This window comes from Thamnophis elegans, chromosome 10 (assembly GCF_009769535.1).
Source record: "Thamnophis elegans isolate rThaEle1 chromosome 10, rThaEle1.pri, whole genome shotgun sequence".
Classification (NCBI taxonomy): domain Eukaryota; kingdom Metazoa; phylum Chordata; class Lepidosauria; order Squamata; family Colubridae; genus Thamnophis; species Thamnophis elegans.
In genome coordinates, this window is record NC_045550.1 from 5186372 (window position 1) to 5212500 (window position 26129).

General features: G+C 39.1%; 1 protein-coding gene across 1 annotated transcript in view; it reads left to right on the plus strand.

Moving 5' to 3' along the window:
- Positions 1 to 26129, plus strand: part of ADAM12 (ADAM metallopeptidase domain 12) — a 159407-nt gene that overhangs the window by 57073 nt on the left and 76205 nt on the right.

Genomic DNA, 26129 nt, shown 5'->3' on the forward strand with positions numbered 1-26129 from the left:
TACTGAGTGGAACGTCCCAGGGCTTGCCCTTTGCCCCGTGGTTGAGCACTGCAGGGTTTGGAGAGGAATGAAGGGGCATGCATACAATTTACAGATGATACGGAATGGGAAGAGATGGCTAATACTTAAGAAGTGGTGGATTCCAAAAGTTCTAAGTTAAGAGCCGAGGTGGCGCAGTGGGTAGAGTGCAGTACTGAAGGCTACTTCAGCTGACTGTTATCTGCAGTTCGGCGGTTCAAATCTCACGGCTCAAGGTTAACTCAGCCTTCTATCCTTCCGAGGTGGGTGAAATGATGACCAGACTGTGGGGGCAATATGCTGACTCTGTAAACCGCTTAGAGAGGGCTGAAAGCCCTATGAAGCGGTATAAAGTCTAACTGCTATTGCTATTGCTATTCTAGAGAGGCTGAGCAGTGGGCTAAAATGACTAGGGTGGATTTAATGAAGTGAAACGGAAGTTCTGCATCTAGGTAGGAAAAATAAAAGCCACGAGTATATGGTGAGGAGAACTGGCTTAGCAACAGTACACAGGAAAAGGATCTGGGAGTTCTTGTAAACTACCAGTTAAACGTAACCTGCAGTATGAAGCAGCTGTAAAAATCAAACTATATTTGGACTACATTACTAGGAACACACAATTTAGCAATAGCAATAGCAATAGCAGTAGACTTATATACCACTTCATAGGGCTTTCAGGCCTCTCTAAGCGGTTTACAGAGAGTCAGCATATTGCCCCAACAACAAGCCGGGTCTCATTTTACCCACCTCGGAAGGATGGAAGGCTGAGTCAACTGAGCGGTGGGATTTGAACCGCTGAACTGCTGATTAGCAGTAGCCTGCAGTGCTGCATTTAACCACTGCGCCACTTGGTTATCGGAACTGTCCAATTCTACCCCAGTCGCAGCCCAATAGTTCTATTGCTGGTTCAAATAGTTTTGTCCTCATCCTGAATTCATTGCTTGTTTGTTTGTGACTTAACTTGTTCTTTTTTTTTCTATTGCATGCATTTATTGCTTGAAGCTCTGCAAAATCCAAATAAACTTCCCTGAAATCCAAAAATATGTTTTAACTAGTTCAATTTGTTTAAATCATGATGAGCTCAATTTAAGGGAGTAGGTTACATTTTTTTTTGCTTTTGAGAAGATGGTTCTGATCTTCTTTTTCACTGTTTTTAAATGTGTGCACGCACATAAATGTGAACATTGCCCTTTAGTTAAAGATACTGCTGCCAGTGTGATTTTATTTATGAATATACATGGAATTTATTTTCTGCTCTGCTGCCTATTGTTTAAACAAAATCAGGTGGTTATAGTAATACAAGTGCTTCCTAATGATAGCCTGGTTTACCAATCACATCCAGATGTCAAGTCCATTATAATCTCCTTTCTTGTTTCACTGGGTTTGAAATAAATATCCTTTTCTCACCCCTCTTGCATCTCATGTTATCTTCAGGAAGCTGAAAATGCTTAGTTCTGAATCAGCCAAGACCAAGAATGTGTACTGCCATGTTGAATATTCTATTACCGGTTGAATGTTACATCAGAATTTTTAAAGGAAATTTGGGTGATTTTATAAATAGACATTTTCATTAGCCCAGAAATTAGTCCAGAAAAATCACTAGCTCACAAAATTGCTTACCAGCCTTTCAAATCAAACATTTTTTTTGATAGATACCATGGTCCTAATAGAAAAGATAATCTTAGTTCTTTGAACAACTTCCCTAGAGGTGTTCTTATTTGTCACAACAATTCCTACATTTTGTTTTTATATTATGTAGCAATAGCAATAGCAGTTAGACTTATATACCGCTTCATAGGGCTTTCAGCCCTCTCTAAGCAGTTTACAGAGTCAGCATATTGCCCCCAACAACAATCCGGGTCCTCATTTTACCCACCTCGGAAGGATGGAAGGCTGAGTCAACCCTGAGCCAGTGAGATTTGAACAGCCGAACTGCAGAACTGCAATCAGCTGAAGTAGCCTGCAGTGCTGCATTTAACCACTGCGCCACCTCGGCTCATTCAATGTAGGAGAAATGATAATCAAGATTGGACAGATGAGATCTCCAAAATAATAATAATGAGATATATTTTCTCATGCAGTGCTCATTCTCAATAAGGAGAACCAGTGTTACTTCTTCTTTTCTCTCCAAAGACTTAAGACTTGTAGAAACTAAATTTCACCAATACACATTTCCACATCTTTCACACCCACCAAGCTGAAAGTAACTGCCCAGATTAGGTTGGAGTTCCAGAAGATTTGAGGAGGAACACTATTGTTCATGTATCTTATTTGGTGTAATGATTACAAAGATTACATTTCCCATATATCTTTCACTTTCAGCAAGCCCTCACTGCTCTGGTATTTTTCTCATTCTGGATGCTGTTGTCACACCCAATTCACATGGACTCTATCCAGTGGTGGGTTTCAAAAATTGTTCGAACCTACTCTGTGGGTGTGGCTCCTTTGTGGGAGTGGCTTGCTGCCCATGTGACCGGATGGGAGTGGCTTGCCGCCCATGTGACCGGATATGAAGATGCCGACGACACTTGTCAGAACCATCTTAAATTACCTCACACACAGCACTGGCATGCATAAGAATATGATGTAAACTTGTTTTTAAAAGGCATCTTTGGTTTGCGTTAAAACAATTTCAACACACGCAATGTTCTGATTGTACCACAAACGCAGTAGTCATCCTTACCTTTCACAGAGGCCCTGAGTTTTTAAATATGAGCATGATAGTGTATAATAATCATATCCAAGGACCAGTGGTGGGTTTCAAAAAATTTTGGAACCTTTTCTGTAGGTGTGGCCTGCTTTCCGGGTCCATGGTGGAACCTCTTCTAACCGGTTCGGTAGATTTGACGAACGGTTCTACCGAATAGGTGCGAACTGGTAGGAACCCACCTCTGACTCTATCTATTATTTGAGAACTATATTTTGTCATGAGAACTTTATTTTGCATGTCTTGTTGAGATATCTTCAGTTTTCATTCTCATATGAAATCTTCCTGAAAAAAAACCTTCTGCCTTTTGGACTTCTTTCTATTCATACGAACAGGTTACTACTTCCCCATAGCAATACATTGGTTGGCATTTTATGCTAGCAATAATATATTGACATGCAAATACTGATACAAGGTCAGTATGTTGTATCATTTGCATACATTTTTGTATTATTAGTGCATCCAAATTGCATGATTGTAACAGTCATAATTAAGTGTCTTTACTTTGAACCTTCTTCTCACAAGACTGTAACAATTTCTGGGACACTACACTACACTTTCACCATAGCATCATATAAGTGTTTGCAAAAAGCTTAAATGAACTACTATCAGGAAAAGCTTATTTAACAGAGAAACGTCTTTGAAGATGATCATAATAGTGTTAATATTTGTCTGCTTGGTTTTCTATTAAATGATTTGTGGCTCGGGGAAGGGAGCATGTCATGACCCTTTATTTTAATAATGAATTTGAAACCAGGCCATTTGTAACCTTTGCCCAGCCCTAATTAGTTTACAGGCTTAGGAGAGGCCATGCCTCCCAGTAGAACATGATTAAATTGCTTCAGCTCAACATTTTTGATCCAGATGCTGAAATTATTGTAAGAACAGACAGCAAACAGGAAATAAATGGGTATAGATCAGCGGTTCCCAACCTTTATGGCTTGGCGGTCAGGCCAGGGGTGGGGAACAGGGAATGGGGAACTGGACTGTGCAAACATCGCTCACATGAGTTGAGCTGCATGCATGGGTGCAGCCAGCCATTCATGCCTGCCCACTTCCAAACCAGCCATGATCCGGCCCTGGTCCGCAGCTCAGGGCATGGGGACCTGTTGTGACTCAGCAGACGTTTGCTGTGAGTTGAGTCAGGATGCAGGAATAACAATGCAGCTGGGGCTCATTAGTGTTGTCTTCTGGAGATAAAAGGACAGATGGTGCCACGCCCTGGTTGCAGAAGTCAACGTTCGTAATTCGTTTTTGGAGAATTCAGTTCCAATTCTGTTTGAGTTTGTGAGACACTTGGATAAGTGATTTTGCTTCTTGAAAACTTGGTACTGTAAGAGTTTTGTTTCTGCATTCTGTTATCTTCTTGCCAGAGACTTTATTTATGTTTATTTTGGGCTCTCAGCCAGTCTGAGCCGAGGACTGATAAAGTTCTTTCCTTTTAAGTCTGTCTGCCTATTGTCTTTGAACGAGCGAAGGAGGGGGGACAGAACAGGGACCCCTGATGTAGATTACAAATTTACAAGAGATTCAGCAAATAGCCTCATGAACACAACTGTGACGCTTGCTAGACTTCTGCTGCACTTCACTAGATAGTTTGGGGGATTGAGGAGTATATGCAGGGGCTGAGTGAGTGTTGAAAACTGACTAACACTAATTGCTTTGTCTAGTAATTATGTCATCTCCCTGTCCAGAAAACAATAAATAAAGATGAATTGAAATAATAGGAATCATTCTAGTAGGCTATTTAGGATGAAAGACACCAATAGGTTAAATTTGCTTTCTGATACACAAATTGTTGTGATTGGCCACAGCATTGTTCTGTAACTCCCACCCCTGATATTATTCTATTCTATTTATTACATTTATAGGCCACCCAATCCTGAAGGACTCCGGGCGGCTTACAGAAAATAAAATTTTAAGAGAAAGGATTAAAACAAACAGAAGAAAGCAGATTAAAAGAAACACATCATGCACCCAGTCTAATCGGGGCTGGACCTCGGTCAAGAGGTCAACAGCCCCAGGCCTGCTGGAATAGCCAGGTTTTGATAGCTTTTCGGAAGGCCATGAGAGTGGGTAGTGTCCGGATTTCTGGGGGTTGTTCAATCCATAGGGCCGGAGCGGCTCAGAGAAGGCCCTCCTCCGAGGGGCCGCCAGCCGACATTGTCTAGCTGATGGCACCTGGAGAAGGCCCACCCTGTGCGATCTTATCGGTCGTAGGGAGGTGTGTGGCAGAAGACGGTCTCGTAGATATAGGTCTTGGTCAACATGAATTTGAGTATAAATAAGATCAGATAAGGATTTCTGAAATCACGTAAGCTAGCCTTGATAAGAATTGTATTCTCCATAAAACTTTGCTTGGAAAATAATTACTTTTGGTTTTAGACAGTTGTCAAAAAATCTGCCATCTTTCTTATTACGGCTGTGCAGAACTTCAGATTTGATTCCAGAAAGGTACTTTAGAGCATTTGGAGATGTAAGCAAAACCTTGAATGTGCCTATCTGCCACACTTGCAGTCTTCATAAGTGAGACCCGTCCAGTTTATATATGTATATAAAGAAGAGCTGAGGTGGCGCAGTGGTTAGGGTGCAGTACTGCAGGCCACTTCAGCTGACTGTGATCTGCAGTTCAGCAGTTCTAATCTCACCGGCTCAAGGTCGACTCAGCCTTCTATCCTTCCGAGGTGGGTGAAATGAGGACCCGGACTGTGGGGGCAAGTTGTTGACTCAATTTGCTAAAAAAATCTGTAAACCACTTAGAGAGGGCTGAAAGCCCTATGAAGCGGTATATAAGTCTAATAAATAAATAAATATGTATATTACTATTCCAAATTTTTCAGTTCATTGCTTCCTTCTTTCCCTGATTTCTTCCAGCAATCTTTTTATAGACGTGAGTATATGACCTAACAATGACTCAATTATCTTTCTTCGATGGCCTTTTTGAGGCTTCTTTATTCCCATGACATCCCCTGGACTTGAGGATTTGATCTTTTTATTCATCCTAAATGCCTCTTTTCAAAGCCTCCTTGAATATGGTTCATGTCTCACAGTTACAAAGAAGAATTCACCAGATGTTCTAATTAGTCATTCTTACTCTTAATTTTAAGTCAATTTTCCTTGAGGTCAGATTATTCTTCATGCTTAGAAAAGCTTTCCTTTCTAAGGATATTCCTGACAATTTCTATTTTCCTCTTCATTTCACCAGCTGTCTTCCTATCTTCTGTGAACAAGTGTCCAAGATAGATACAGTTCTTGGCTTGTATAAAATTTTGGAGATTTTTTTACCCCTTTAAAAAAAAAAATTTTATATGACCCAAAGTTTTTACTTGGTGTATTCTCAGTTAGAAGCTCCTGATTCTTTCCTTTTTCTACCAGGAGTACAATATCCTCTGCATATCTTGTTTATTTTCACATCCTCATATTCAGTCCTGGTCCAGTGCTTAGTTCATCCAATATTTTCAGTGTGGACATTGAAAAGGAGTGGGGGGGAGGACACAATCATGGCACACTTCTTTCTGGATTTAATACTTCTTTGAAAAGGCTCCTTCAAGCTTTAAAGACTTTGCTCCCAACACAGATTCATTATAATACTAATGTCTTTGTCATCCTTTCCAACTCAGTAGCAGTTCAAGCCTGCTGAACTGAATTGCAAGCCTGTGGTTGCAATTCAAATGCTAGATGTATTTTACCATTCTTTGGATTTAAATAGGGATTTTGGCATTTCTTGAAGTCCTTCTTGGTAAAATAGAGACAGCTTATAGCACTACAATTTTTTAAATAAAATGTGAGATCATATTTTATAACATAACATAAAGATCACATAAATGGTGATAAGAATAAATAACACATCTTGAGTATCAGTGGTGGGTTTCAAAAATTGTTCGAACCTACTCTGTGGGTGTGGCCTCCTTTGTGGGAGGGGCTTGCAGCCCATGTGACCGGATGGGAGTGGCTTGCTGTCCATGTGACCGGATGGGAGTGGCTTGCTGCCCATGTGACCGGATATGAAGATGCCGATGACACTTGTCAGAACCACCTTAAATTACCTTACACACAGCACTGGCATGCATAAGAATAGGATGTAAACTTGTTTTTTAAAGGCATCTTTGGTTTGCGTTAAAACAACTTCAACACACACAATGTTCTGATTGCACCACAAACGCAGTAGTCATCCTTACCTTTCACAGAGGCACTGAGTTTATAAATATGAGCATGATAGTGTAGAATAATCATATCCAAGGACCAGTGGTGGGTTTCAAAATTTTTGGGAACCTCTTCTGTAGGTGTGGCCTGCTTTCCGGGTCCACTGGTGGAACCTCTTCTAACCGGTTCGGTAGATTTGACGAACTGGTTCTACCGAATAGGTGCGAACTGGTAGGAACCCACCTCTGTTGAGTATCCAAAAAAATAGTGGTGTTATTAATAGTGTTACTAACTTAAGAACTGAATGATTCACTTAACAACTGTGACAAGAAGGATAGTAAAGTGGGACAAAACTCACTTAACAAATGTCTCACAGCAACTTAGGAATTTTGGACTCAATTGTGGTTGTAAATTGAGGACTACCTCTAGATAAAATGTGATACTGTTGAAAAGGTATTGTTTAAACAAGTGTCGTCATTCAAAAATCACAATGGAGCTGTATTCAAGATACTGAGCATCATCTGCTTCATTTATTACTATGATTCCTGGTCCCAACTTATAATATGGAGAAAGAATGTATGGGCACATGTGACTATGTTCTGCCATGTATTAAAATGGAATAGGTTTTTAAAATAAGTTTTTGACCAAGCAACTGCAACAGTAACAACTAAAGATTATCCTGAACATGATTTATAACAGATTATTTAAATAGTTGGTGTATTAAGAATTCAGCTTCTTTGAAGCAATCTTCAATGAAAATTCCAAGATAAAAGAGAGGGCCATATGATGCTATTCAAAGGCAATGATATTAGCAATACACCATACATCATTTGTATCCTGCTTGCTTAAAACTATTCTTTCATCTTTCATTTCATATGAGTAGCTTGGGAACAATAACACAGTGGAAGTTTAAAGCCATGTATTTGTTTTGGCAAGTAACCTACCTAAACACTGCCAATTGATGTACATCGAAAGCTTTAACTCTCTGGAGAGGCTTTGGGCCTCTCTGAACGATGATTTCCAATACATATGACGTTCACTTCTACACATAATGAGATCAGAAACAAGCTTCTGCCCTTTTTTAAGAGCCCATATTCAAGCCTATCTTTGTGGGTGATTGAGTTTAATGTGGGTGCTCTATTTTAATTCCAATAGGGAGGACATATCCTAAAGTTTGATTCTTGAAATACAAGGTCCTTGCTTAGATACTCAGTCCTGTATGACTTTCTCCTTGTGGAAAACAACATAGACTTATACATTCTTAATAAATAGTAATATCCAGTTTATTTTATTTTTTTATTCTCCTAGAACAGGAGTTACTTTCGTGAAAATCAGGCTAACCTTTTTATAAGTTAAAAAAGAAAAAGATTCATTCCTATCTGCATTATGTGTATTAGAAACAGACAATCCAGTCCACTCTGAGGATTAGCTCCAGAACTTCAAAAATGTTCTCAGATATTCTGAAACATCTTAGGAATGACTTTAATTTGCCTTATTTTTAGCTACGTTTCTTTAAAGTTTTTCTTCTAACTACAGTGATACCTCGGTACCCATTGTTAATTGGTTCCAGGTGATACAATCAAAAATAATGAATACCAAACAATTTTTTCCTGTAAGGAATAGTGTACACCAGGCACCAACACCATCAAGTTCTAGGTGTGTGGAGCACCAAAGAAACACTGAGTACAGAGCAGTTTTGGAACCTCTTCTGTAGGTGTGGCCTGCTTTACGGGTCCAGGTGGAACCTCTTCTAACCGGTTCGGTAGATTTGATGAACCGGTTCTACCGAATAGGTGCTAACTGGTAGGAACCCACCTCTGTACAGAGACAAAATTTTCACATCAAAATGTGCTGAGTAACAAATTGGTGTGTTTCAAAGCAGTTGAGTACCAGGTTACTACTGTAATAAAGTGACCCATCTTTCTTATTTTGAGGCAGAGTGCCATGAAATTATGAGCAAAAAATATTTCTGTTTATCAGCACATCTGTACATCTGATAGATTTCAAGACTTGGAAGGATTTATGCAAGAAAGGAATGGTGGTGCCTCTTCCAAATGTGGTACTCTGGAAGTAGGAAGAAATCTAAAACATAATATAATGAAAGGAAGCATTAAGCCAGCCAGTTAGTTAAGCCAAATCATAAAACATCATCACAAAGCAGCAAAATTTATTTTCCAAGATTGATCAACTTTCACAGTATGAATGGGGGAAGGGAACTGCATAGATTATTAGGGCCAGATCCTATTCTCCTCCTTCTGCTCTCCATCACAGTCTTACACAAACAACAAAACCCATTTCCTACCAAATGGGGAAAAACAGGAAGGCAATGGAGCATAATTTATAATATAATGTAGCCGTGATTTAAGCGATAGATCCAGATCAGGGCTCTCCGGAGAGTTCGAATTTGAAGTGGAACAAATGAGATATTTCCACTCAATGAATACAAATAAAATCTATTCCAATTACCACATCCTCTTTGGAATTTGGGCTTTTCCTCGATCTGATTCTGAGCTCCAGCAGAAATGGAGGAATAATATCTTGAGGCTTTGGAAACAGTCAGTCCATGTATATCAGTGTTTTACTTAAAGTTTCTCTTGAATTGGGCTTCTATGGCTGTACTTGTTGTTTGCCTTGAATGATATCATCGGAAACAAAGCCAGGTGGAAGGAAATTGTGTGGAAAGCTGGACACAATGAGGTAAAGCCAGAAGAAGCTTGAATTTCTACTTGTACCATCGGCTTCTCAGGCAAACAATAACCCTCTTATTTCCGTCCATTGTATATGTGGTAGTTGTTATCATGGATGCATGGAGGATTAAAATTGAGAGAATTGATGAATACGCTTGAACATCTTCAGTAAGCAGACACAATTATTATGTTGCAGGCAAGAATGGTTAACCCCAGATAAACTGATTTTTCTTAAATTAGAAATGCTTTTGCATTTCTCAGGCCTGCTGCTGTTTATAGATGTTTATATGCAGAATCAGCAGAAAGTTCTGAATTTATCTATTTAATGATTTTTAGGAAATGAAATTATCTTGGCAAGGTAAACCATTCCTAATTAAATTCTGCAGCATCTATGTTTCCAGCCCAGTCTGATTTAAATACACATACATACAAACACAGTCCTGCCCAATAAATTAGTTGTGACAGGCTTGCTGTTTTGCCAGCAATGGAACTTGCAATTTTTTTAAACAAAAAAAAAATCACAGGGATATAGTTTAATGCCTCCCCATTTTCAATGGTAAGAAACAAGCATGAAATGTCAGAATAGTCTTATGTCAGCATCTCATTTAAATTCTTGAAATCAACACGGTACAGCTGCAGTGCAATCATTGTTCATTTGCTATTAAACATTTTAACACCATTAAAGTATCTTTAATTTTTTCCAATAGAAAAAAGTCATAGTTTATAACTTTAAACAATGTCCAGATTTTCCCACGCTTCCTTATTTTATTTTCCAACATGTGTTTGTAGAAAAAACAGGACACGCAAGCCAGCTCTTCAGGGAAGAAATAGTTTATTTGCGCAGGTTCATAGCAAAGAATAATTGGCCTGAACAATGAGTGACAGGCAGGAAATCCCTTATATAGTTTTTAGCTTTTAGCTAAGCCATCTGCTAGTTTTGGAAAACACCCCTCAAGATTTGCCCCTGAGTTACAGCAATATTATGTCTACAGGAAGTTATAATACCTAGTCAGCCAACGGTCAACTATAGCATACATTTGGGAAGTGAATTGTGTCTTTCCAGGCAGATTTTACAGTCAAGCCAGCAGATATATTAAAATGGAGACTTTTGCTTCAGCAGATTTCATGTGCAGACTTCCTTCTAACCCGTGTCTAACCGCACCATGTCCTAAAGCAAACCTTTGCAATTTCTATATATGAACAGTTAAAGCTTAATATCATGAAACCCTAGTTTGGTTCAGGCTTGAGGCCTACTTTGGTTCAGCCTGCTACCTCACATGTGAATGCTTTTTTGCCTAATGTAGGGGTGTCAAACTCAAGCCTGTCGGCTGGATCCAGCCATAGAGTGCGTAGATATGGCCTGCAGGGCCACCCTGGAAACAGCGATGGGCTGGCCCACGGTACCTCAGCCACACGCAGGCCCCTGAGTCCATTTTTTGCTGGAGGCAGAGCACTTGAGCCACCACAGGTGCCCCCGACACAAGTGGCATCGAGCTGGTCACACACACACACACCCTCTGAGGTCAAACACCACCCTGATGTGGCCCTCAAGTGAAATCAAAGGACCTAATGCCTACAGTGAAGCGTTAATGACGTTAGACTTTTATTTTTAATGCTTAGAGTGGAATACTTGTGACTGAATGCATGTTGAAACAAAATAATTCTTTATATACGTAAAAGAAACACACACCACTCCCCCCCCCAAAAAAAAACCCATCAGCATATCAAAATAAAGTACTTAGCTAAGCATTTTCCTAGTTAGGCTAACTTGCTATGTATAAACACCTTGTGCGTGTGTGTGTGTGCCAGTGGTGGGTTTCAAAAATTGTTTGAACCTACTCTGTGGGTGTGGCCTCCTTTGTGGAGTGGCTTGCCGCCCATGTGACCAGATGGGAGTGGCTTGCCACCCATGTGACCGGATATGAAGATGCCGACGACACTTGTCAGAACCACCTTAAATTACCTCACACACAGCACTGGCATGCATAAGAATAGGATGTAAACTTGTTTTTTAAAAGGCATCTTTGGTTTGCGTTAAAACAACTTCAACACACGCAATGTTCTGATTGCACCACAAACGCAGTAGTCATCCTTACCTTTCACAGAGGCACTGAGTTTTATAAATATGAGCATGATAGTGTAGAATAATCATATCCAAGGACCAGTGGTGGGTTTCAAAATTTTTTTGAACCTCTTCTGTAGGTGTGGCCTGCTTTCCGGGTCCACTGGTGGAACTCTTGTAACCGGTTCGGTAGATTTGACGAACCGCTTCTACCGAATAGGTGCGAACTGGTAGGGAACCCACCTCTGGCGCGCGTGTGTGTGTGTTTTGTGTGTGTGTGTATTTTTTAAAAAGGAAGAGGCATTTGGTGATTGATATGGCTTTAATCCTGAAAGCCTTTTGTAGGGTCCTGAAGAATGGACTCTTTCCTCAGATATTTGGGTCAGGCCAGATAAGTTCTAGTCAATGGCTAGATAAATTCTGCTGTTGTTCATGTGCTTCTTTTGTTCTGTGAGAGATGATGTTGTATATCTTGAGATGCTTCGGGTTATATGTCATGGGTATCGGTGTGTTTAATCCTTCAACCCTGTAGATCAGGGTTGAACTGTAGAGTTCTTGGTGCTTTCTGAACGTGGCTGAGTTGCAGACATTTCATTATTCAACTAGGTATCATCATCCATGCGAGTCTGATCTTACTTACTGGCTAATGAAACATTTGCAAGCATCAACCAAGCTCACAGAGCGCCGAAAAACTCCACATGGGTAGCTATACAAATCTAATAAACAAACAGAAAAAAATAAGCACAGCAATGTGAGCATCCAACTAATAATGTGACTGCTGAGAAAGATGTTTACTCTTTGTGAAAACCCAGACCTTTGCTGATTAATGCGATGTCATTTGTCTTCTTTTTCCTTTTATAAATAGATCTAAATTTAAAGCAGCTGCTTTCTTTAATGAAAGTTATTTTAAGATGATGGATTAAGCCATACTGTTTGCTTATTCTTCATGTAAGGTAGATGCTATAAGTGTTGCTTCATTCTCTAGGTTTTTTTTTAATGTAACAGGAAAGAGATAAATAACCAATGTATACATACACACAAACCTACTTGATGTGTATGTGCTTGTGATGGTATAGATTTTCTCTTTCCATAGACTATGGATACAGTCAGCTGAAGGACATTTTAGCTATATGACACATATGTGATTCATATGACATGTCAATCATGTACAGCCTATTCTATGTCAGCTAGATCCTCCAATCTAGCAATTACCTGTCAAGCCAACTATATCCTACATACCAGAGGTAGGTTCCCTACCAGTTTTGCACCAGTTTGGTAGAACCGGTTCGTCAAATCTACCGAACCGGTTAGAAGAGGTTCCACCAGAAAGCAGGCCACACCTACAGAAGAGGTTCCAAAAAATTTTGAAACCCACACTCACTCACTCACACACACACCACACACACACACAGAAAGAGAGAGAGAGAAAGAGAGAGAGAGAAAGAAAAAGAGAAGAAAGGAAGAAAGAAAAAAAGGAAAAAAGAAAGAAAAAGTGAGAGAGATGAAAGAAAAAAAGGAAAAAGGGACAGAGAGACAAAAGGAAGGAAAGAGAGAGAGAGAGAGAGAAAGAAAGAAAGAAGAAAGAAAGAAAGAAAGAAAAGAAAGAAAGAAAGAAAGAGAAGAAAGAAAGAAAGAAAGAAAGAAAGAAAGAAAACACATGGCCGACAAGCCACTCCCAGCAGGTCACATGGCTGGCAAGCCACTCCCACAAAGGAGGCCACACCCACAGAGTAGGTTCAAAAAAAATTTGAAACCCACCACTGCTACATACACACAGGAAACAGTCAAGATACAGGACACAGATTAGTAATTGGAAGGTTTTAGTTAATGGTGCTGCGTGTATCAGTGACTAGTTTGCCAGTGACTAATGTTATTTTGTTCTCTATTTGTGAGGTAAGGCAAGAGCTATATATTCTTCCATCAGTGCATTGCTGACATAGATCACAAATTTCTAATTTTCAAAACTAATGTTATCAGACTTCTATCTGTAGTAAAAACTGTCTTAACTTCTTCTATATATCCTTTCTGACAAGAACATGTATAGAATTTTTTTCTCTCTCTCTCTCTCTCTCTCTGTGTGTGTGTGTGTGTGTGTATTCCCATATGTATATAAAATACCATGATAAAAAATGAAGTTGTTTCACTGGCTCAGTCCTTTCCATAGTAAATTTTTGATTTCTTGGCAAAAAGCTTTGTCAAAACAGCCTAGAATGAAATACTAGTGCTTCCAGCTGTGGTTTTATATAGCAGGGTGCCAGAAAATAATTAAATGCTTACAAGATGCCTATTGATTGACACCTCTGGGAAACTTCTTTTGGCAAACATTTCTTTGGGTAGTGTTTCTGTGTGTGAGAACAATGTATCTACCACTCTACCTGTTAATAAAACACCAATGTTGTGTTCTGTTGCAACGGTTCTATCTTCTAGGATTTCAATTTTGGTTTTTCCCCATTTTGCATTATAAAAATGCTTTGAAATCAGGGAAAAGGGGAAAAACTCTAGCTTTGGGAATAGTTATTTAAATATTAGGTAAGTCCTAGCCAGTGGTGGGTTTCAAAAATTGTTCGAACCTACTCTGTGGGTGTGGCCTCCTTTGTGGGAGTGGCTTGCCGCCCATGTGACCAGATATGAAGATGCCGACGACACTTGTCAGAACCACCTTAAATTACCTCACACACAGCACTGGCATGCATAAGAATAGGATGTGAACTTGTTTCTTAAAAGGCATCTTTGGTTTGCGTTAAAACAACTTCAACACACGCAATGTTCTGATTGCACCACAAACGCAGTAGCCATCCTTACCTTTCACAGAGGCACTGAGTTTTATAAATATGAGCATGATAGTGTAGAATAATCATATCCAAGGACCAGTGGTGGGTTTCAAAAACTTTTGGAACCTCTTCTGTAGGTGTGGCCTGCTTTCCGGGTCCACTGGTGGAACCTCTTCTAACCGGTTCGGTAGATTTGACAAACCGGTTCCACCAAATAGGTGCGAACTGGTAGGAACCCACCTCTGGTCCTAGCATAATCTTTACACTAATGAAAATCCCTTATCATGCTGTGAAGGCTAGACCTTTCTTGAAGATTTTCTGAATATTTGTCCAGCAGCATCCATTTAATCTGAAGAGTAGAGGAGACAACTTGGAAACTGATTGCAAGCAAAATGCTTCCAACGGTAATGTCGGTGATTTATCATGATTCACTTATTGTTAGGAATAGATGCTGTGTTTAGTGCAACAATCTAGGCACAAACTAATTTAGTTTGGCTTCTTAGCTACAATTTTCTTTAACTTTGGCAAAAGCTACAAAGCACGTTACAACTTTTGCTCTTTTTTCTCCCTTAAATGTGAAACCAGGGTGACCTTCCTTCTCTCTGGCATTCTCTTGTTTTCTTAAATCACCGGTTTGACATCAAGTCCTACACAGTAAATTGTGAAATCCAGACCCTTTGCTGTCAAGTTAATTGTTATTAATGAGGTAGCAATTTAAAAGGAAATGGAATAATAGATGAACCAGAGGCAAATGTAAACTGATTTTAAGTACTCCCCTTGACTGCTGAGTTTTCAATAGGAACAGTAGTAGAATACAGCTTCCACAGAGTTTGCATAGCAGATAACTCTGGAATATAGTTAGAAGTGAGTGTCAAGCTTGATAAATTGAGTTAGCATTGCTTCGCCTTTGGAATAAGGAATGACATTGACCAGAGCGTTCTATTTTTTTTAAAAAAAATCTTACTGTATATTTTTCAAAGGGAAAGTAACTCTATAATGTTTTACTTGGCAGTTTTGTGATTATGGAATTATTATGCTGTGCCCTCTACAAACAAGTTGTTACTTCCTTTGGAAATACTTTTTAAAAATTATCCAGCCATTGGTCCTTTCGATGATGTCTGGTTGAAATCTTGCATTTTCCTTGTAAAGCTGCTTATTTGACTATTTCTCAAATTAGACCTCACGATTTGAGTTATATTTGAAAAAACAAATAGCATAAAGCCATCCTTTCTTAGGATATCGGATGAACCTGATTGGTTAACTCAGTGGTGGGTTTCAAAAAATTTTAGAACCTCTTCTGAAGGTATGGCCAGCTTTGTGGGAGTGGCCTTCCAGCCATGTGACTGGGTGGGAGTGGCTTTCCAGCCATGTGACTGGGTGGACATAGCCAACTTGTAAAATGTGGTGAAACTCACTTAACAACGCTCTTGCTTAGCAACCAAAATGTTGGCTCAGAAATTCTGGCATTTGAAGCATGCAAGTCTTAAAGCTGTCAAGTTACAAGACCCTTGCACCCCTAACTATTTAGGGAAAAAAAACCCCAGGGGTGTTCAAACTTGACAGCTTTAAGACTTGTGGACTTCAACTCCCAGAATTCCTCCTCTCGCTCTTCATCTTGATGATGGGCAGATGGGGGAGGGGGAGGGAGCTGGAACCGGTTCTAAACGGCACTGTAGATTTGTGGAACCTCTTCTATAGAAGAGCTTTAAATTTAAGTTTAAGTTTAATGGAATTTATATGCCGCCCAATCCCGTTAGAACTGGCAGGAACCCACCCCTGGGTTAACTGTACAATTGTTAAACAGTCTTCAGCCTGTGTAGCTGTTTCTTCCTAAGACAGCTTCTGGAAAATGTTTTATGTTACAATGTAAAAAGAGCCATAATGACATGCCAAGTTATTAATGACACACCTCACTTGAATTAACACAAAGGCACACTGGTAGAGTAAATACAGAGTTGTTATCCAATCCTCAATTTATTTCACAAGCTCAATGTGATATGTACTAAATTCTGTATTTTATAATCAGATGCTTGACTGTCTATGTTTATTCACACATTATAGAAACAACACAGTCCCTTATTGAAATTCATATGAATGATTGCAAAATATGGCATCTGCCATAAAGATGAAATCACCCACTTACAGTAGATATATGACCTGCAGTAGGAAATGAGGGACAGAGAAAGCGACAAGCACATCCCTCCACAATTTTAATTTTTACTACTTTGCTCTGAGTACTTCAATGGCAAAGCATATGCTTTGTGTTCCATTTATATCAAGGATATATCAAGGATAATTTATAAATCATATAAGTAACTCTGGCAGTGGAGAGACTCTTGTCTGAAACTTTAGTGCAGCACTGTGAATTTCTTCAGATCTTATATTCCTCTTAGAACAAAAGATGATGAGCTAGATCTGCAGTTTATACATGTGTAAACCAAAAGATTTGTCATAGATGTTTACAAGACTCTGCAAAGTGTGGATTCTGGGATTCTTTCCAACTCCTTATGGGTAATGGCTGCATCTCTATTTTCTTCTAGATAATGAATATCATTATCATTAATATCAAAATCTGGGTGTGTTTGATCAAGATGGGTACAACTTTTGTGTGACTGTGTGACACACACACAAGATTTTTGTCAGAGTGGATACATATTTAATGTTTCTCATTAAATTAGCAATTTTCTATTCTTTTTTCAAGTATATTCTAGACTGTTTTTGTTAAAGATTTATACCGTGTATGGGTTCTGGGAAGTCGGGGGAGGGAAGGCTGGAGGGAGGGGGGAGGGAGGGATGAATATTAGGCTTGACGAGGGGTGTTAGATTTTATGTAATATGATTGCACATGTATACTGTCTTCTGTTATTTTTTCTTTAAAACTAAGATATGTTAAGTATATTGACATGGAAGCATAAATACCATCAACATAGAATGGAGTTTGCTCAGAAGCTGAAATACACCAAGTGAATGAGAAGAAGAGTGGGAAAGGAGAGAAGAAAGATGGGAAGAGATGGATAGGAGAGAGGGGAAGGGGGGAAGATGAGGAGGATAAGGAGAAGTGGAATGAAGAGAGAGGAGAAGGAGAAAGAAAGGGGAAGTAGAGTAGGAAAGGATGATGGAGGGAAGAAAGGAGGTAGGTAGAAGAAAGAGGTGTATGGAGAGCAGAAGAGCTAATAATGGGTTTTTATCTTTCTGGGTGTTGATGGCAAGAGGAACTGATGTAATTACTACTTAATACAATAGGATATTGGCTATGTAATAGTATACATGTGATTATATGTTATGAAAATGGAAAATAAAAAAAGTATATCATAAAAAAAATGTTTCTCATTCTGGGTGTCTATTTCTGTTCTCTCCCCGTGTCATACCTTTGAGAAGCACAGCACAGATTTCCTATACTTTGCTCTGACACACATAAGAAGGTGGACAGAGGACTTAAAATGGGCAATCAGTAGCATTTCAAACTGTGGCCTGTAGAGAATGCTGAATTTCCCTCTGCCTGAAGATTTCTTCAGCCCTTTGCAAACTCAATATTTTCTTTTTGGTCGTTTCTCTACTCATTTTGATCCTGTGGTGTTTGATTTTTGGAGACTTCTTGTGCTGACGGGCAGACAGACAGACTGTCAGCACTCCTTCATTGGATAATCAGGAAAGAAAACCACAAGACTCCATTGATAGAAATCAAGTGTACTTTTACTAATTATAAATGATCAGAAGCGTAGCAAAGTGAAGACTGATTATTTAGGTGCGAAAGCAATTGATATATAGAATAACGCATTCCCCACCCCTTGGCATCCCAGTCACAGTCCAATCATAATTCTCCCAAGTGTCAGGTGCGAGATAACTTCGAAAGGCATCACCAAGATGGAATGTTGGTGCCGTTGGCCTTGGCGGGAAACCTCCTCCGCATGCGCAGTAAGACAGGCGGCAGAAACTCCAGAATCTTCCTCCAGCACAATTAGTAGTCCCCTCCCAAATACCATGCCCCCCCTCCCCGTTTCAATGGCAGCCGAAGCAGCAGCAAAGCAGAGGCTGACACAGACAGAGAGACAGAGAGACAGTATCTCAAATCTCTATACATAATTCCTTTCAAAGGATTAGAAAGAATAAAAAAAAGAAAGAACAAACCCAAAATTACTTTACCTCCCCAAAAGAAGCCTGGCTGGTAGATAATGAAGAAGCAAATGAAGATAATTTTATTTAAGTGAAAGAGGAGAGAATTGAAAAAAAAATAAGAAAATGACCATGGAAACCGAAAAGGTGTTTAATAACAACTTTGTGTCCTTCAGCTCTATTATTGTCAAACAGGGTTGAAAGACTTTTCCATTCAAAATTAAATTGTCTCAATTATTTATTCATTGCATCAATATCCAATCTTTCTTCAGTAAACATAGCGCCCCCCCCCCCACACCATCTCCCTCAATCTATCCTCACAACAGCCTTATTAAGAAAGTTAGGCTGATATCCACTTTATTTATTGACAACATAAATGCATTTTGAGCTCTTGGGAACAGGTCGTACATTAGAGGCGAGTAAGAAGAAACTCAGTTAAACTCTGGATGATTCACATCCTTTCTCCCTACAAGGGCACCAAAGTCTTTGCCCAGGTGAAAAATGAAAGCCCTCCTTCACCCAGTAGCAAAGAGAGAGGAATACAAATAATTGAATTTCAATGACTTTTTTTTTTATCATAGATAAATTTTCACTTTTTGGGCTTGGGAGAGAGAAGCAATGGAAAAATTCTTAAAATTTGATGCTATTCATTCTTTGAATTTGTTTTAGGTTTTAATCTACATCTAATGGTGATATAATTTTTAAATATATGCAGAGACCAATCCATCCTATTCTAATACAGTTGACATTGTTGGCCAGCCTTCTACAAATTGGCTCCTCGGATATATTGAACTACAGTTCCCAGCAGCCTCAGCCAGCACTGTCACTGACTACCGCTGAGTGTAATTTGTTAAACTTATCTTTGCAGAAAATATAATCCATATATGTCCCACATTATTTCTTTCACTTTCATGAGCTGATCTGGGGGGGGGGGGTTATAAAGGGCAGGTTGCTTTGTATTTATCAACAAATATATTGAAAGTTTAAATCTGAGTCTGTGTGTTCTAAAATAAAAAAAAATGAGAACTACAGATGTGTAAATATGAGGGAGAAACATAATTGGACATGCCATTCATGGTCTCTACAACGAAGGTATGAATATTATGCATTTTTTCTCCAAGCAGTTCAGAGCTGCCTAGATGGAACTATAATTTACTCTCCGAAGTGAATTAGGCTATGAAATAATGACATGCCCAAAGCCATCGGGTGAGTTTCATGGCTGAGTATAATTTGCACCCTAATCTTCCACATTCAAATTATTTTGACAAATTGCATTCTGCAAGAGGATGTAATAGTGAAACACAATTATATGAACATCATGTTTTCCCCATTTATCAACATAGTAGAATAGATCTGGATAGCTCAGAAAACTCAAACATACCTGATACTGTTCAATGAGCCTTGCTCATAAATGTTACAGTTTGATTTGGATGTAAAAACTGGATCAATGCATAATTTGGGAAAATTAATGCCAGAAGAACCTTCAAGTCCAAGTTTCTGTTGCTGCCGTCACCAGCCAAATGCCGAAGGAAGCCTTCAAGGTGAACATGAATACTCTCCTAGTCATGTCTGCAGCAAAGACATCAAGAGACCAATTTAATATCTTTCTCATCCCTGGAGGTGAGATAGGTGTCACAACTAGCAATGAAGTAGGCAGTGTTATCCTCCATGAATTTTGAAACCCTTTATAAAACTGTCATGGTTAGTTATCATCACTACATCTTTTGCTAGGGGATTCCATAGGTTAACTACACTTCCTTTTATCTGTGCTGACTCACCTGTCATTTTGCCTTATGGGATGACCCAAGATTCTAATACATCAAAGTCTTTCCCCCTACACAATCTCTAAATGTGACATAACTGTACGTATATTTCTATCTTATTGCTGTTTTCTCTGCTCCTTTAAAAATATAATAAGCTAATGAGTACAAAGCATGAAATCTTTTCATAATAGGACAATTGCTCCAGCCCTTGATCATTTTGGTTAAATTGTATTTGGAACAAGATATATTCTAAAATTCATCTTCATTTGCTCTCCCTTCTAACGCAAAATAAATCAGCATGGGGTCCTATAGTAGCCAACAACAGTATGCCAAAATATGCAGCTGGGATTCTGTACACTTGTAGAGATTACTGTCATTCACAGAAGAACATCAATATCTAGATAACATGGGAACTTTTTGCAAAGACTGTCTAGCCCTATTGGTTTTATCAAGGCTGACTGCCAACTTCAAATCGACTATTAATTATAATAGTCTCAATTTCCATACTTTATTTCTTATTACCCATCAACTCTGCATTCTTCACTCCCCTCCCCTCCATACAAAAAAATCTGAAAAGTATTTAATATCTCCTCATTTCGTTTTCTGCCGTAGATGACCTCACAACATAAAATGATAAGTTCTCTATAATAGATATCAAATATCTATTCATATAGAGCCGAGGTGGCGCAGTGGTTAGGGTGCAGTACTGCAGGCCATTTCAGCTGACTGTTCAGCGGTTCTAATCTCACCGGCTCAAGGTTGACTCAGCCTTCCATCCTTCGAGGTGGGTGAAATGAGGACCCGGATTGTTGTTGGGGGCAATATGCTGACTCTGTAAACCGCTTAGAGAGGGCTGAAAGCCCTATGAAGCGGTATATAAGTCTAACTGCTATTGCTATTGCTATAAGGTTAAGGCACATATGAAATATATGCTCAATCATTAGTGTGGACGTTTTAATCCAGGTTCACATTACTTTGACAAGGTGCATTCTGAAAGGGATTATTGGAAAACCTTTAATAATATAAAGAGTAATGTGTCATTTGAAATCTGATTGAAATAGCCACATGATTAACCAATAAAAATGTCAAAAAGTTTTTAAACAAGGACATCAAAAAGATTACTACTTAGAACTTCCGGTTGGGCGTGGTCTGAGAGGAGTTGTTGTTTTTAACAGCTCTGGAACTTTGGCTGTGTTAAGCTATCTAAACAGTATCCATCAACTGTTTGACAGTTTGATTACCTCTTCTCCGGGCATAAGAAAAGAGGTGAGAAAGCTGTGTTTGGGTAGTGCTCCATTCAACCCCCCCCCCAGAACATAAATCTGGGGGTGGAAGGTGTGAGCCGCCCTGCAACCCAGTGAATTCTCCCATCAAGGACTTTTTCTGCCTTTTTGCAGAACGAAGGCATACGTCCACCCTCAGCTCAAGGATTGATTTATTACTGATTCCAACATGGGCAGACTGGTACTGGTGAACTTCTAATTGTATGTATCACAGTCAGTCGTGTTCAGCCCACCTCACAAGAGTGTTGTATCCACAAGAGTGCTGTCCTCATTGCATTGCCTTAGATTCTCAGAGGAAATTTGGGATATAAAATGCAATATAGCAATAGCAACAGCAGTTAGACTTATATACCGCTTCATAAGGCTTTCAGCCCTCTCTAAGCGGTTTACAGAGTCAGCATATTTCCCCCAACAACAATCCGGGTCCTCATTTTACCCACCTCGGAAGGATGGAAGGCTGAGTCAACCCTGAGCCGGTGAGATTTGAACAGCCGAATTGCTGAACTGCAGTCAGCTGAAGTAGCCTGCAGTGCTGCATTTAATCACTGCGCCACCAGCTATGTTGCATTGCCCCCAAAATGTGTGCAATTTTTGATGTATCCAAGATACAACATCCAATTAGAAAAAATGTAAAATATATCAGGTAGCTTTCATTGTGATGTTGGAATCCCATCTGCAGAATTCTCAGTTGGTTTGGCCGAAAGTATGTCATGTGAATTCTAAGAACTGAAGTCAAATATATTTGAAGAGCACCTGATTGTCAAAGACAGGTCTAAAGAATTGGTGACAAGGCTTAGTGGTAAGGTCCATTTTGTCTCTCTCTCTACAAATGTAAAATGTTGTTCCTCCAGACTGGCAAATTAGAAGCATTTAGCAAAAACAGTGGCTAAAGACCCATTCCTCATACCCTTCTCTTTATGCTTCAGATAGATTTCATTTCTTTGTCTAGGCTTATATCTAAGCAGGCTTGTCTAAATGCTTCTTCTGATGTTAATCCTGATAATGTCAGAACTGCTTCTTATTTCACTCTCGCCTTAGAGCTGAATATTCATCTTTGTTAAGCAGCTTGATGCTCAATAGTGTGTTCCACCTTATCCAAGGTTAATTGTGACATCTTCCTCTTTCTGCATCAGGTGAGACTATGAAGCTTATTATTGCCTCCAGTTTATTTATTTTTTTCAAATTTATTAACAAACATGTAAAATACACACACACAAAACTTAGACCTAGACCACATTTACACAATACAATACGAACAGGAGCTTCCTGTTCTTTCTAATAGCAATTATCAATCGATACCACTCAGCTTATATTATTTCCCCTTCTATTGTATTTCATTTGGATTTCACCATTCTTAACCCTCTTATTTTACTCATAAGAATTATTTTTTGAGTTTTGTTATATTCCTTCATTGATTCTCCATCCACCTATACCATTTATCCCATATCTGGTAGAATTCTGATTCTTCTTTTCCCTGGATTTCTTTAGTTAGTTTGTCCATTTCAGCACAATCCATAACCTTTCTTATTATTTCATTTTCGCTTGGAATTAATTTGTTTTTCCATTTCTGGGCAAAGGCAATCCTTGCCGCCGTAATTATATGTAGTAGTAAATACTGGATTTCTTTTTTTGTATTTCGCAGACATTATTCCTAATAAAAAAATTTCAGATTTCCATTCTATTTTAACCCCTGTTATTGCCTCCAGCCAATTTTTGACCCTTTTCCAAAAAAATTTAGCCTCCTCACAGGTCCACCATAAATGGTAATATGTTCCATGTATTGATTCGCATTTCCAACATTTTGGGGAGGTATTTGTTAAGCTTTTAGCTAACCTTGTTGGTGCCAGGGGCCACCTGCAAAACATTTTGTACTGGTTTTCCTTGTAGTGTCATTTTTAAGTTTGCTCCCCAAAATTTTTCCCATTTGTCTAATTCAATATTATAGCCAAAGTTCTGTGCCCATTTTATCGTTTGTTCTTTCACAATTTCCTCTTCCATTTTATACTTCAGGAGAAATTTATATATTCTCCCTATTATCTTTCTATCTGAGCTTTGAATAATTTTATCCAATTTGTGTGGTTCTATTTCGATGTCATATTATTGTATTTAGTTTTGATTTGGAGGTAAGTTAGCCAGTCAACTTTCATATTCTGATCTGCCAATTCTTCAATTGTTTTTAAATTTCCCTGTCTATCAATTAAGTCTCTGGATCTTAGCATTTTGTTCAAATCTGTAAAATTTGGTTGAGTCGTCCTTTCTGTTGGTGATAGCCAATTCGGGATTTTCACATAGTGGATTTTTTTTGATTTTGAGCCATTTTTGCAATAACGCTCTTCTGATTAAATGACTTTGAAAGTATTTGTCGCTTTATTTTTACCATCCTATAGGAATGTATGCCAGCCTGCTTGCAAATCGTGGCCTTCTAAGGTCAAAATTCTTTTATTCTTTAGCTCTATCCAATCCTTCACCCATGTTATTGTTACTGCTGATGCGTATAAATCCCAATTTGGTAATGCTAAACCTCCCCTCTCCTTGCTGTCTTGAATTGACTTTAGCTTAATCCTCGCTTTTCTTCCCTGCCAAATCAACCTAGCAGTTATTTTGTTTAATTCTTGAAAGAATTTTTTACCCGGATTAATAGGTGCTTCTTGCAACAGGAGTAAGATTCTTGGTAAAATATTCATTTTAATTGTCGCTATACGTCCCATGAGTGATAAAGTGAATTTTTTTCCAATTTTCTAAATCTTTCTTTATTTGTATCACTAATTTATTGCCTCCAGTTTAGTTCAGATGCTTGAACGGAAATAAAGCCACCCTTTCTTCATTTATAGAAGATTCATTCATACTCTTTCTGTGTCAGATTTCTCATGCTCATCTCTTGTTTACCTCGGGATTTTGTTTTTCCAGCAAAAAAATTTCAGTGGCTTTCTGCTTTCTTTGGTAAATAGTGAATATGCCACTGATTATAAATGAGGGAATGAGTGTCAAGAAGAGGAAAATCCAGAAATTTAATGGTTCCACTACTTCACAATAGGAAACAGCTTGAAGGTCCTTTGAAGGCTGAAGAATAGCATTGGTTAATAGTGACACTCTGTGGCGACCAGCATAGACCAAAGCATCTGCTATTCCATTGAGAGGCCCTTGAAATCTTTGCCCAGAAAAATGGTCATAAATATTAAATGTTAATTACGGAAATATTTACTGTCTTTTTTCTTATAAATCGCAATTGCTTAAACTCTTTGTTGTTACTGTTGGATTTGTTTTATTTTGCTATTCCTGTAACTTTCAAACCCAGCATTTGCACACTATGGAAAATCTTTAAAAGAATTAAAAGTAATAGTGCCAATCTTAAAAATGACCTGTAGAGAAAGAGGATCAGATGTGGTATGTTTTATTTTTATTTTTAAATGAAGCTCATTAAAAAGAAACGCAGATCTGCTTCCCATTAAAAAAAAAGAAGTGTTAAATCTTTAAAGCTCAAGCAGCAGGATCAAACACTGGCTTTTACTGGCTGTGCTGGCAGACAGAAACTTACATAATCTTTCTCTTCCCTACTTCTCCCCTTGACATTTTCTTTTCCTGGTGTTGTCCCACAGTGCAGGGTCTGCTTTCTCCCCCACCCCCCACCCCTCCCGATCAATTAAGTGTTGGTTATGACAGGAATTGACTGTCACTCAAGAATGTCATGGGTTGCGAGAGAGTGATTGCCCCAAAGTCACCCAGCTAGTTTTCATGCCTAAAACAGGACTACTTTCTGTTCACAGTTTCCTAATTCCTAGCTTCAAACAAATGGTGGGAGAAGGACCCTGAAATAAAATAGGTAGTGTTGCATTTTTCCGACGCAGCCGACAGGTGGGGCCAGAGCCACAGGCTCCTGATTGACCTGGGCGTGCCTGCCGGCTGGCGGGAAAATCATTGGCCGCCATCCCTCTTCACCACCCATGGCATCCCAGACATCATCATCTCTGACGACGGACACTCCCTCTGTCCGACGTTCACAACATGTGCGCAGAAGACCAGCATACCTGAAGGACTACGCATGCGCTGTCTGGGGGGAAGGGGTGTTGCGTTTTTTCGATGCAGCCGACAGCGGGCCCAGAGCCACAGGCTCCTGATCACTCACCACCGATTGGCCAGCTGCCTGACAGCTGTCAGGTGGCCCGCGCGCTGTCCGTGTTCTGAACTTGTTCGTTGCAGTTGCCTGTTAATAAAGACGTTGTATTTTACCTCACGCTTCGTTTCTAAAAGGTAGAAATTGTGCTAGATGATTCTGGAAGGTAAGAGGGGTCAAACAATTTTTCAGTCAAAAGTCTACTAGGTATGAGGCAGGTTAAATGAAGGCACTGTTTCATGTTTCCACCATGATAGAAGGATTTGGAGACGCCTGGTGTTGTAAGATGTATGACAGGGTCTCCAATGATTACTAGAATGAGTAAGCAAAGTCATAAGTGAAGTAGTAATCTTTTTGATGTCCTTGTTTAAAAACCATTTAACATTTTTATTGGTTAAAAACAGCACTTTGAATTCGGTTTTGAGTCACTGCAGGGGGAAAAAATGAGTGTGGAGGCTTGGTGATGTACTC